The sequence below is a fragment of the Callithrix jacchus genome, chromosome 5, assembly GCF_049354715.1.
Source record: "Callithrix jacchus isolate 240 chromosome 5, calJac240_pri, whole genome shotgun sequence".
NCBI classification, from domain to species: Eukaryota; Metazoa; Chordata; class Mammalia; order Primates; family Cebidae; genus Callithrix; species Callithrix jacchus.
In genome coordinates this window covers 32,607,507-32,619,635 of record NC_133506.1, presented here as the reverse complement: position 1 = coordinate 32,619,635, position 12,129 = coordinate 32,607,507, and positions in this window count along the sequence as shown.

Genomic DNA, 12,129 nt, shown 5'->3' with positions numbered 1-12,129 from the left:
ATTTTGGTATTTTACATGAGAGGGAATATTGAGATGGTGTATATACTCCAAAAAAGAGTAGAAAAGAACACTGTATATTTTTTCTTATAGAGTTTATTCAGAGCAATTTTGTTTTTAACATTGGGGTTCAAAGAGAATATTTATATTTTTTTCTATTCACGTAAAGTTAGAATTTTGGTATTTTACATGAAAGAGAATATTGAGATGGTTTATATACTCCAAAAGAGAGTAAAAAAAACCACTTTATATATTTTCTAATAGAGTCTATTCAGAGGAATTTTGTTTTTAACATCCGGGTACAAAGAGAATTATTTATATTTTTTTCTATTCGCGTAAATTTAGAATTTCGGTATTTTACATGAGAGAGTATACTGAGATGGTGTATATAGTCCAAAAAAGAGTAGAAAAGGGCATTGTATATTTTTTCTATGAGATTAACTTCAAAGCAATTTTCCTTTTAAGATTGGGGTACAGGATCTCGGACTCAAGATGGCACTGTGAGAACAACCCAGGATTGGAGCTCGCGTTGAATCCGCAAATGGTGAGTCAGAGCTGCATTTCCAGACTGATATTTGTGGCCCACAGAACGGGGAAACTCCCAAGTATAAAAAGACACAGGACGCCAGGCAGTAGGTCTGCCTGGCGAAGCCGGCAGCCGGGGCAGCGGCGGCCGGCCCTACCCAGCAATCCCCACAGGGCGCGCTTGTCCGGGTGCCCTGTTGAACCGGCAACCTGAGACTTGAGAGGGCTGGATTTGAGACTGAACGAGACTTGGACAGTAGCCCAGCCCAGGGGATTGCAGGGACAGATCATTTGGGATACCCAGTAGGACGAACAAAACCGCAATTTCAAACTATCCTGAGCAGACGGTCCGAGACGCTCTGTGGGGGAGGGGCGTCCACCACTACCGAGGCAACCCGCCCCAACTGAGATACACGCCCACTGCTGATGCAGCCAGCCGTTGCCGAGGCAACCCGCCCCAACTGAGATACACGCCCACTGCTGACGCAGCCAGCCGTTGCCGAGGCAACCCGCCCCAACTGAGATACACGCCCACTGCTGACGCAGCCAGCCGTTGCCGAGGCAACCCGCCCCAACTGAGATACACGCCCACTGCTGACGCAGCCTGCCGTTGCTGAGGCAACACGCTACAATGAAGAGACTCTGCCGCAGGGTGTGGCGGAGACCACAGCAGAGCCTGCAGGAACAGGGCGAATCACACAACAGCAGGGCAGAGCCTCGGCAGCCAAACAGTGGCTAGTCTGCCTTCTAGCTGGGCAGGACACCTCATCGAACATCCAAAAATAAAGCCCAAACCCCTCAACACAGAGCATTTGAGAAAAAAAAAAAGGGGGTTTTTTAATGAGCTCTGTTGCAGCAGAATCAAACATAGCAGCCTAACAGCCCTGAATGAACAACAGAGCGCACAGCTCAGCAATTAAGCCCCTATAAAGTACAAACTGTCTCCTCAAGCAGCTCCCTGACCCCTCTATATCCAAAAGACTGACATTAGGCAGGCATCATCCTGGGACAAAGAGAGCAGAAAAAGAAACTGGTAGCATCCCTCGCTGTGCCACAGCTGCTAGAGGTGCACCCCAGACAAGCAGGGTCTGGAGCGGACCTCAGCAGTCATACAGCGAAGGGGCTAGACTGGTAGAAGGAAAACCAAGCAACAGAAATACTTCATCATCAACATTCTGGGTGTCCACTCAGAGACCCAATCGAAAAGTCAGCAACTACGCAGATGACCAGTGGACAAATCCACAAAGATGGGAAGAAACCAGTGCAAAAAGGAGGAAAACACCCAAAACCAGAACACCTCGCATCCTAGAAAGGACCAAAACTCCTCACCAGCAAGGGAACAAAACTGGACGGAGAATGACTGTGACGAAATGACGGAATTAGACTTCAGAAGATGGATAATGAGAAACTTTTGTGAGCTAAAAGATCATGTATTAAATCAATGCAAAGAAACTAAGAACCTTGAAAAAAGATTTGAAAAAAGATTCGAGGAAATGATAACAAGAATGGATAACTTAGAGAGGAACATGAATGAATTAAAGGAGCTGAAAAACACAATATGAGAACTTTGCAAAGAAAACACAAGTTTCAATAGCCGAATTGACCAAGCAGAAGAAAGAATATCTGAAGTCGAAGACCAACTCAATGAAATAAAATGAGAAACCAAGATCAGAGAAAAAAGCGCAAAAAGGAATGAACAAAGTCTCCAAGAAATGTGGGACTATGTGAAAAGACCTAACCTACGTTTGATAGGTGTACCAGAAGGGGACGAAGAGAATGAATCCAAGCTGGAAAATACTCTTCAGGACATCATCCAGGAAAATTTCCCCCACCTAGCAAGACAGGCCAACACTCAATTGCAGGAAATACAGAGAACACCACAAAGATATTCCACAAGAAGAGCAACCCCAAGGCACATAATTGTCAGATTCAACAGGGTTGAAATAAAGGAGAGAATACTAAGGGCAGCCAGAGAGAAAGGTCGGGTCACCCACAAAGGGAAGCCCATCAGACTCACAGCAGATCTCTCGGCAGAAACACTACAAGCCAGAAGAGAGTGGGGGCCAATATTCAACATTCTTAAAGAAAAGAACTTTCAACCCAGAATTTCATATCCAGCCAAACTGAGCTTCAGAAGTGAAGGAAAAATAAAATCCTGTGCGAACAAGCAAGTACTCAGAGATTTTGTCACCACCCGGCCTGCTTTACAAGAGCTCCTCAAAGTGGCACTACACATAGAAAGGATCAACCAGTACCAGCCATTCCAAAATCACACTGAATGCTAAAGAGCTTCAACATAATGAAGAATCTACAACAACTAACAGGCAAAACAGCCACTTAGCATCAAAATGGCAGTATCAAATTCACACATAACAATATTAACCCTAAATGTAAATGGGCTAAATGCACCAATCAAAAGACACAGACTGGCAAATTGGATAAAAATCCAAAACCCATCAGTGTGCTGTATCCAGGAAACCCATCTCACATGCAAGGATACACAAAGGCTCAAAATAAAGGGATGGAGGAAGATTTACCAAGCTAATGGAAAGCAAAGAAAAGCAGGAGTTGCAATTCTCATCTCTGATAAAATAGACTTAAAGCAACAAAGATCAAAAGAGACAAAGAAGGCCATTACATAATGGTAAAAGGATCGATACAACAAGAAGAGCTAACGATCCTAAACATATATGGACCCAATGCAGGAGCACCCAGATACATAAGGCAAGTTCTTAATGACTTACAAAAGGACTTAGACTCCCACTCAATAATAGTGGGAGACTTTAACACTCCACTGTCAATACTAGACAGATCAACCAGACAGAAAATCAACAAGGATATCCAGGGCTTGAACTCAGACCTGGAGCAAGCAAACCTGATAGACATTTACAGAACTCTCCACCCCAAATCCACAGAATACACATTCTTCTCAGCACCACATCACACCTACTCTAAAATTGACCACATAATTGGAAGTAAAGCACTGCTCAACAAATGCAAAACAACTGAAATCATAACAAACAGCCTCTCAGACCATAGTGCAATCAAGTTAGAACTCAGAATTCAGAAACCGACCCAGAACCGCACAGCTTCATGGAAACTGAACAACTGGCTCTTGAATGTTGACTGGGTAAACAACGAAATGAAGGCAGAAATAAAGAAGTTCTTCGAAACCAATGAGAACGAAGACACAACGTGCCAGAACCTCTGGGACACATTTAAAGCAGTCTCTAGAGGAAAGTATATAGCAATAAGTGCCCATATGAGGAGAATGGAGAGATCCAAAATTGACACCCTATCATCAAAATTGAAAGAGCTAGAGGAGCAAGATAAAAAAAAACTCAGAACCCAGCAGAAGACAAGAAATAACTAAGATCAGAGCTGAGCTGAAGGAGATTGAGACAAGAAAAACCCTTCAAAAAATCAATAAATCCAAGAGCTGGTTTTTTGAAAAGATCAACAAAATAGACCACTAGCCAGATTGATTAAAAAGAAAAGAGAGAACAACCAAATAGATGCAATAAAAAATGATAAAGGGGAAATCACCACAGATTCCACAGAAATTCAAACCATCATCAGAGAATATTACAAACAACTCTATGCGCATAAACTAGTAAACCTGGAAGAAATGGATAAATTCCTGGACTCCTGTGTCCTCCCAAGCCTAAACCACGAGGAAGCTGAAACTATGAATAGACCAATAACAAGGTCTGAAGTTGAGGCAGCAATTAAGAGCCTACCACACAAAAAAAGCCCAGGTCCAGACGGGTTCACAGCCGAATTCTACCAGACACACAAGGAGGAGCTGGTAACATTCCTTCTAAAACTATTTCAAACAATCCAAAAAGAGGGAATCCTTCCCAAATCATTTTATGAGACCAACATCATCCTGATACCAAAACCCGGCAGAGACCCAACGAGAAAAGAAAACTTCAGGCCAATATCCATGATGAACATAGATGCAAAAATCTTCAATAAAATATTGGCAAGCCGATTGCAACAGCAAATCAAAAAACTTATTCATCATGATCAAGTAGGATTCATCCCGGGGATACAAGGCTGGTTCAACGTACGCAAGTCTATCAGCGTAATTCACCACATAAACAGAACCAAAAACAAAAACCACATGATTATCTCAATTGATGCAGAGAAGGCATTTGACAAAATTCAACAGCCCTTTATGCTAAAAACCCTCAATAAACTCGGTATCGATGGAACGTATCTCAAAGTAATAAAAGCTATTGATGACAAACCAACAGCCAATATCATACTGAATGGGCAAAAACTGGAAGCATTCCCTTTGAAATCCGGCACTAGACAAGGATGCCCTCTCTCACCACTCCTATTCAATATAGTACTGGAAGTTCTAGCCAGAGCAATCAGGCAAGAAAAAGAAATAAAGGGTATTCAAATAGGAAAGGTGGAAGCCAAATTGTCTCTATTTGCAGACGACATGATAGTATACCTAGAAGACCCCATTGCCTCAGCCCAAAAACTCCTGAAACTGATAAACAACTTCAGCAAAGTCCCAGGATATAAAATCAATGTGCAAAAATCACAAGCATTCGTCTACACCAATAACAGACTTAAAGCCAAATCAAGAGCGAACTGCCATTCGCAATTGCTACAAAAAGAATAAAATACCTTGGAATACAACTCACAAGGAACGTAAGGGACCTCTTCAAGGAGAACTACAAACCACTGCTCAACGAAATCAGAGAGGACACAAACAGATGGAGAAACATTCCATGTTCATGGTTAGGAAGAATTAATATCGTGAAAATGGCTATACTGCCCAAAGTAATTTACAGAATCAACGCTATCCCCATCAAGCTACCATTGACTTTCTTCACAGAACTGGAAAAAACCACCATGAACTTCATATGGAACCAAAAGAGAGCCCGCATAGCCAAGTCAATTCTAAGCAAAAAGAACACAGCGGGGGGCACCACACTACCGGATTTCAAACTATACTACAAGGCTACAATAATCAAAACAGCATGGTACTGGTACCAAAACAGAGATATAGACCAATGGAACACAACAGAGGCACCGGAGGCAACACAGCATACATACAACTATACAATCTTTGATAAACCCGACAAAAACAAGCAATGGGGAAAGGATTCCATGTTTAACAAATGGTGTTGGGAAAACTGGCTAGCCATGTGCAGAAAGCAGAAACTGGACCCCTTCCTGATACCTTACACTAAAATTAACTCCAGATGGATTAAAGACTTAAACATAAGACCTGGCACCATAAAAACCCTAGAAGGAAATCTAGGCAAAACTATCCAGGACATAGGAGTAGGCAAGGACTTCATGAACAAAACACCAAAAGCATTGGCAACAAAAGCCAAAATAGACAAATGGGACCTAATGAAACTCCACAGCTTCTGCACGGCAAAAGAAACTGTCACTAGAGTGGATCGGCAACCAACAGAATGGGAAAAAATTTTCGCAGTCTACCCATCTGACAAAGGGCTGATATCCAGAATTTACAAAGAACTCAAACAGATTTACAGGAAAAAAACAAGCCCATTCAAAAGTGGGCAAAGGATATGAACAGATACTTTACGAAAGAAGACATATATGAGGCCAACAGTCATATGAAAAAATGCTCATCGTCACTGGTCATCAGAGAGATGCAAATCAAAACCACATTGAGATACCATCTCAGGCCAGTTAGAATGGCGATCATTAAAAAATCTGGAGACAACAGATGCTGGAGAGGATGTGGAGAAAAAGGAACACTTTTACACTGTTGGTGGGAGTGTAAATTAGTTCAACCATTGTGGAAGACAGTGTGGCGATTCCTCAAGGCCTTAGAAATAGAAATTCCATTTGACCCAGCAATCCCATTACTGGGTATATATCCAAAAGACTATAAATCGTTCTACTATAAGGACACACGTACACGAATGTTCATTGCAGCACTGTTTACAATAGCAAAGACCTGGAATCAACCCAAATGCCCATTGATAATAGACTGGATTGGAAAAATGTGGCACATATACACCATGGAATATTATGCAGCAATCAGAAATGATGAGTTCGTGTCGTTTGTAGGGACATGGATGAATCTGGAGAACATCATCCTCAGCAAACTGACACAAGAACAGAAAATGAAACACCGCATATTCTCACTCATAGGTGGGTGATGAAAAATGAGAACACATGGACACAGAAAGGGGAGTACTAAACGCTGGGGTCTACTGGGGGAAAAGGAGAGGGCCAGTGGGAGGGGAAGGTGGGGAGGGATAGCCTGGGGAGAAATGACAAACGTGGGTGAAGGGGAGAAGAAAAGCAAAGCACACTGCCATGTGTATACCTACGCAACTGTCTTGCATGCTCTGCTCATGTACCCCAAAACCTATAATCCAATAAAAAAAAATTGGGGTACATAGATAATATTTATATTTTTTTGTAACTGCGTAAAGTTAGAATTTCGGCATTTTACATGAGAGAGAATATTGAGATGGTATATATACACCAAAAGAGTGTAGAAAGAAGCATTGTATATTTTTTCTAACAGATTATCTTCAGAGCAATTTTGCTTTTAACTTTGGGGTACATAGATAATATTTATATTTTTTTGTAACCGCGTAAAGTTAGAATTTCGGTATTTTACATGAGAGAGAATATTGAGAGGGTGTATATACTCCAAAAGAGAGTAGAAAAGAACACTGTATATTTTTTCTAATAGAGTCAATTCAGAGCAATTTTGTTTTTAACATTGGGGTACAAAGAGCATATTTATATTTTTTTCTATTCACGTAAAGTTAGAATTTCTCTATTTTACATGAGAGAGAATATTGAGATGGTGTATATACTCCAAAAGAGAGTAGAAAAGGGCATTGTATATTTTTTCTAACAGATTATCTTCAGAGCAATTTTGCTTTTAACACTGGGGTACATAGATAATATTTATATATTTCTGTAACCGGGTAAAGATAGAATTTCGGTATTTTACATGAGAGAGAATATTGAGATGGTGTATATACTCCAAAATGGAGTAGAAATGGGCATTGTTTTTTTTTTCTAACAGATTAACTTCAGAGCAATTATGCTTTTAACATTGGGGTACATAGATAATATTTATATCTTTTTGTAACCGTGCAGATTATAAGGTTAGGCTTTGGAGACTACCCTGGCAGACATGGGGAGACCCTGTCTCTACTAAAAATTCAAAAATTAGCAGAGTGTAGTAGTGGGCCCCTGTAATTCCAGCTACTTAGGAGGCTTAGGCAGGAAAATCACTTCAACCTGAGAGGCAGAAGTTGTAGTGAGCCGAGATCATGCCACTGCACTCCACGCTCGGGGACTGAGCAAGACTCTGTGTTAAAAAAGAGAATTTTTAGTCCTGTCCTATAAAGGTAAGAGATAAATAATAACCTATTCTGGCAAAACTGGTTCTTGCCCACACCGTTTTCAAAGTCTAGAACCTGATTGTAAATGAAAGGATTCTTGACAACTACTGTTTGGCGCTTGATCTTTGACTCCATTGCCAAACATGGAGAAGACAGCATGTTTCCACTGTTCTGAAAACAGTAGCTAATCTGTGCTTCCCTTTTCTGTCTCAAGTATAGTAAAACATTTATGAGGTACAGAGGCTTGCAGAAAAGTATTTTAGAAGTGGAGTCAGAACTCTACTGTGGAAAGGGGGATGAGAGAATCATGAATCCTATTCCTTCTCTTGCCAGAGGAGACTCAGATTTGTGATGTGGTTTCTCTGGGTAAACATGAGTAAGTAACAGAAGAGATCAGTAAAACTCTGGTCCACTGCTTAGAAATTAGTGTTTTATGACCTCCCCTCTGCCAGGGAAATAAGCATGAAGACAGCGCTTTTCCTCCCACTATTTTTAAAACTCAGATGAGCAGGTGTTCTCTTGCTCCACGTGGTGGGCTTTTGAACTGAGAGGGACTGAGCACGGAGAAGCCAGAGTAGCACTGCCCCCACCCCGGGCCACCTGAAACTAATCATGCTGCTTTCTTTGGAGCAGCTGCCCATTTAATAGAAGACTTAAGGGGTTTCATTTGGCTCTGTGATTCTGCTGGAAGGAGGCCTGAGTAAGGTTGAGCTGAGGTTGCAGAGGAAAGGGGCCGTTTGTCCTACAACCTGAACAAAACAGAACTATGATGAAGCAGCATTGTCCATCTGAGGTAATACCCAAGGTACGTTGCCTCATGTCAAGAAATTCAAGGACGTGAATACACATGGAGTGAGGTTAAGAATGGAGGTTTTACAGGCAAAAGCAGAAAAGAGAACATCTCTCTCTCCTGCAGAGAGAGAGGGGCTTCTGAGTGTGTTTTCTGGTGAACTGCACAAGGTTTTATAGACTTGTTGAGGAAGTGGTGTTTGATTTACATAGGGTCCAAATATGGGTTGGACCAGGTGAGAGCTTTACATAGCTCGTGAAGAAGCTGGCTACCCACCCTAATCTTATGCATATAGGTTTTCTACTTGGCCAGTGCATGTTGTCTGTCCCTTACTGCACTTGTGGTTGATAAAGAAAAAGGAAGATGGAGCCGTCAGGTTGAGCATGCCTGGCACCCAGGTAGCCTCCTATTGTTACAGCTGCTGGCATTTGCCTGTGCAAGCTTCCAGCTTGCTTGTCTATGTCTGCAGCTCGATTTTACAGGCTGCACTTTGTTAGAAATGGTTTTGGGGCTGCTTTTTATTCAAAGGGAAACCTTACCAAAGACTTCCTTACCCTCAATCTCTGACTAAATAATTTCTTTAGAACTCCGGTATCAATGGGACTTCTGGATTACAGTTGAAGTAGTTTTGGCTGATCATCAACTCTGCCTCCATTTAATAGTGAATGCTTTTATTTTCTATGTTTCAAGGAGGGTCTCTTTGCTTCTTGCCCTTCTTCAGAATAGCAGTGAGGAAATTGCATTTAGAACACCTGTTGGGCACAGTGGCTCACACCTGTAATCCTAGAAATTCAGGAGGCTAATATGGGAAAATTGCTTCAGGCCAGGAATTTGAGAGCAGTCTGGGCAACATAGCAGTACCCAATCTCTCAAAAAAAAATTACTGGGCGTGGGGGTGCACACCTGCTGCCCTGTTGGCCCAGCTGCTGTCAGGAGGCCATGGCAGAGAGGTCACTTGAGCTCAGGAGTTTGGGGCTGCAGTGAGCTATGGTCATGCCACTGTACTCCAGCCTGGGTGACTACATCTCAAAAAAAACAACAAAAACCAGCAAAAGCCCACTTCCTATCTGGAATGGGAACTGGTAGAGCCTTATGACAGTGAGTGACTCAGAGGCAGAGCAAACGTTTGGCCACAGCTTCAATGGTGCAATTTGAATTTTGTGTTTGTCCTACTGACCAAGGCTGTGGCTGTCTTGGGGTCCTCCATATGGTCTGGCCTTGGAGGAGAAGAAACTGTTCTTGTTCAACACTTTCTGTTTGTGGAGCCCAAGATAAGAACTTTATGTTTGTTTCACAGATGAGAGGGTGCTAAATAGCTTGCTTAGAATCACACAAGTCAGAGGTAGGAGGGCCACGTTCTTTAACCAGTTTGTGAGTAGATGTCTTCCCAAGAACGTACAGCTGATGGCATAATGCTGACCTTAAGCCTAGGTTAATCAAATTGATGTTTAATGAAAAGCAATAGATTTTCTCCTGTAGCCCAAGAAAGAGCCACTTGACTACAGCTAATAAGTGAGAGAAATACCTCTATCAAAGTAATAGGTGATCAGAATTCATGGGCAGCAATGGGACATAGAAATGTGGAAATGAGAGGTGTGGGCTCCAGGGATGCTGGAGAAAACTTATCCTCCAGTATTCCCTAAGTCTCGAATGCTGCTGTCTTTTAAATACAAATACAAACCCACTCTGTTGTTTTGCACTGCCCCGTGCCCTGAATCTCTTGTTTGAGGACTGTATCCTCCAGTAACTTATTCAAGCAAGGATACACTGAAGCAAATTGTTCTGAAATATGACTTTATTTCTTCTTACACTTACATGACTGGTGGGGCATAGAATTTTTGATTGAAAATAATTTCCCATTCAAGTTTTGAAGATACTACTCCATTATTTCCCAGCTTCTCAACAGTAGTGCTGTTGAGAAGCCTGAAATCATTCTGATTTTTGATTCTTTGTAAATACTGTTGCTTAAAAACTTTTCTGAAAACTTAGGGGAGCTGTTTTTCTTTGTCATATATTGCAGATTTTCAAGACAATGTTCCTTGGTGTGAGTTTGTGTTCATGTGTTTAAACCTAGTAGGTTATGTTATTCAACTTGAGAAGTTGCCTTTTTTTTTTTTTTTTTAACTTTTATTTAAGTTCAAAGGTTCAAGCACAGGTTTGTTGTTTAGGTAAAGTCTGTCATGAGGTTTGTTGTACAGATCATTTCATTACTCCGGTATTAAGCCTAGTCCCATTTAGTTGTTTTTCCTGATCTTCTTCCTTCTCTCATTCTCCACTCTCTGAAAGGCTCTAGTGTGTGTTGTTCTTTTGCCTGTTGTATGTCCCTGTGTTCTCATCATTTAGCTCCCACTTGCAAGTGAAAATATCTGGTATTTGGATTTTGTGTTCCTGCATTAGTTTGCTAAAAATAATAGTCTCCAGCTCCATCTATGTCGCTGAAAAGAACATAATTGCATTCTTTTGTGGCTGTGCAGTGTTTTTTGGTGTATATGTACCACATTTTTTTTTATCCAGTCTACCATTGATGGGCATTTAGCTTGATTCCATATTTTTGCTATTGTGAACAGTGCTGCCATGGACATATGCGTGCACATGTCTCTATAACAGAAGGATTTATATTCCTTTGGGTACATACCTAGTAACCCATTACGAGGTTTGCTGAATCAAATGGCATTTCGCTCTTTAGGTCTTTGAGGAATCATAACACTTTTTCACAATGGCAGAACGAATTTGCATTCCGGAATACAGTGTGTAAGTGTTGTTTTTCTCTCTAACCTTGCTAGTATGTGTGTTTTTTTTTTTTTTACTTTAATAATTGCCATTATGACTGGTGTGAGATGGTATCTCATTATAATTTTCATTTGCATTTCTCTAATAATCAGTGATGTTGAGCTTTTTAAATATGATTGCTTGTTGCATATATGTCTTGTTTTTAAAAGTGTCTGTTTATGTTCTTTGCCCACCCTTTTATGGGTTGTTTGTTTTCCTCTTGTAAATTTAATTTCCCTACCGATGTTTGATATTAGATTTTTGTGGAATGCATAGTTTACAAAAATTTTCTCACATTCTGTAGGTTGTCAGTTTTCTCTGTTGATAGTTTATTTTGCTGTGTGAAAGTTTCTCATTTTAATTTGACCCCAGTTTTCAATTTTGCTTTTGTTACCTTTTCTTTTGTCATGTTCATGATGAAATCTTTGCCTGTGCTTATGTCCTGAATGGCATTGCCTCGTGTCTTGCAGAGCTTTTATAGTTTTTGGTTTTACATATCAGTGTTTAATCTATCTTGAGCAAATTTTTGTATGTAATGTAAAGAAGGGGTCTAGTTTCAGTCTTTTGCATATGGCTATCCAGTTATCCTGGCATCATTTATTGAATAGGGAGAATCTTTTCCCCCTTGCTTGTTTTTGTTAAGTTTGCCAAAGATCAGATAGTTGTAGAAGCTTGGTT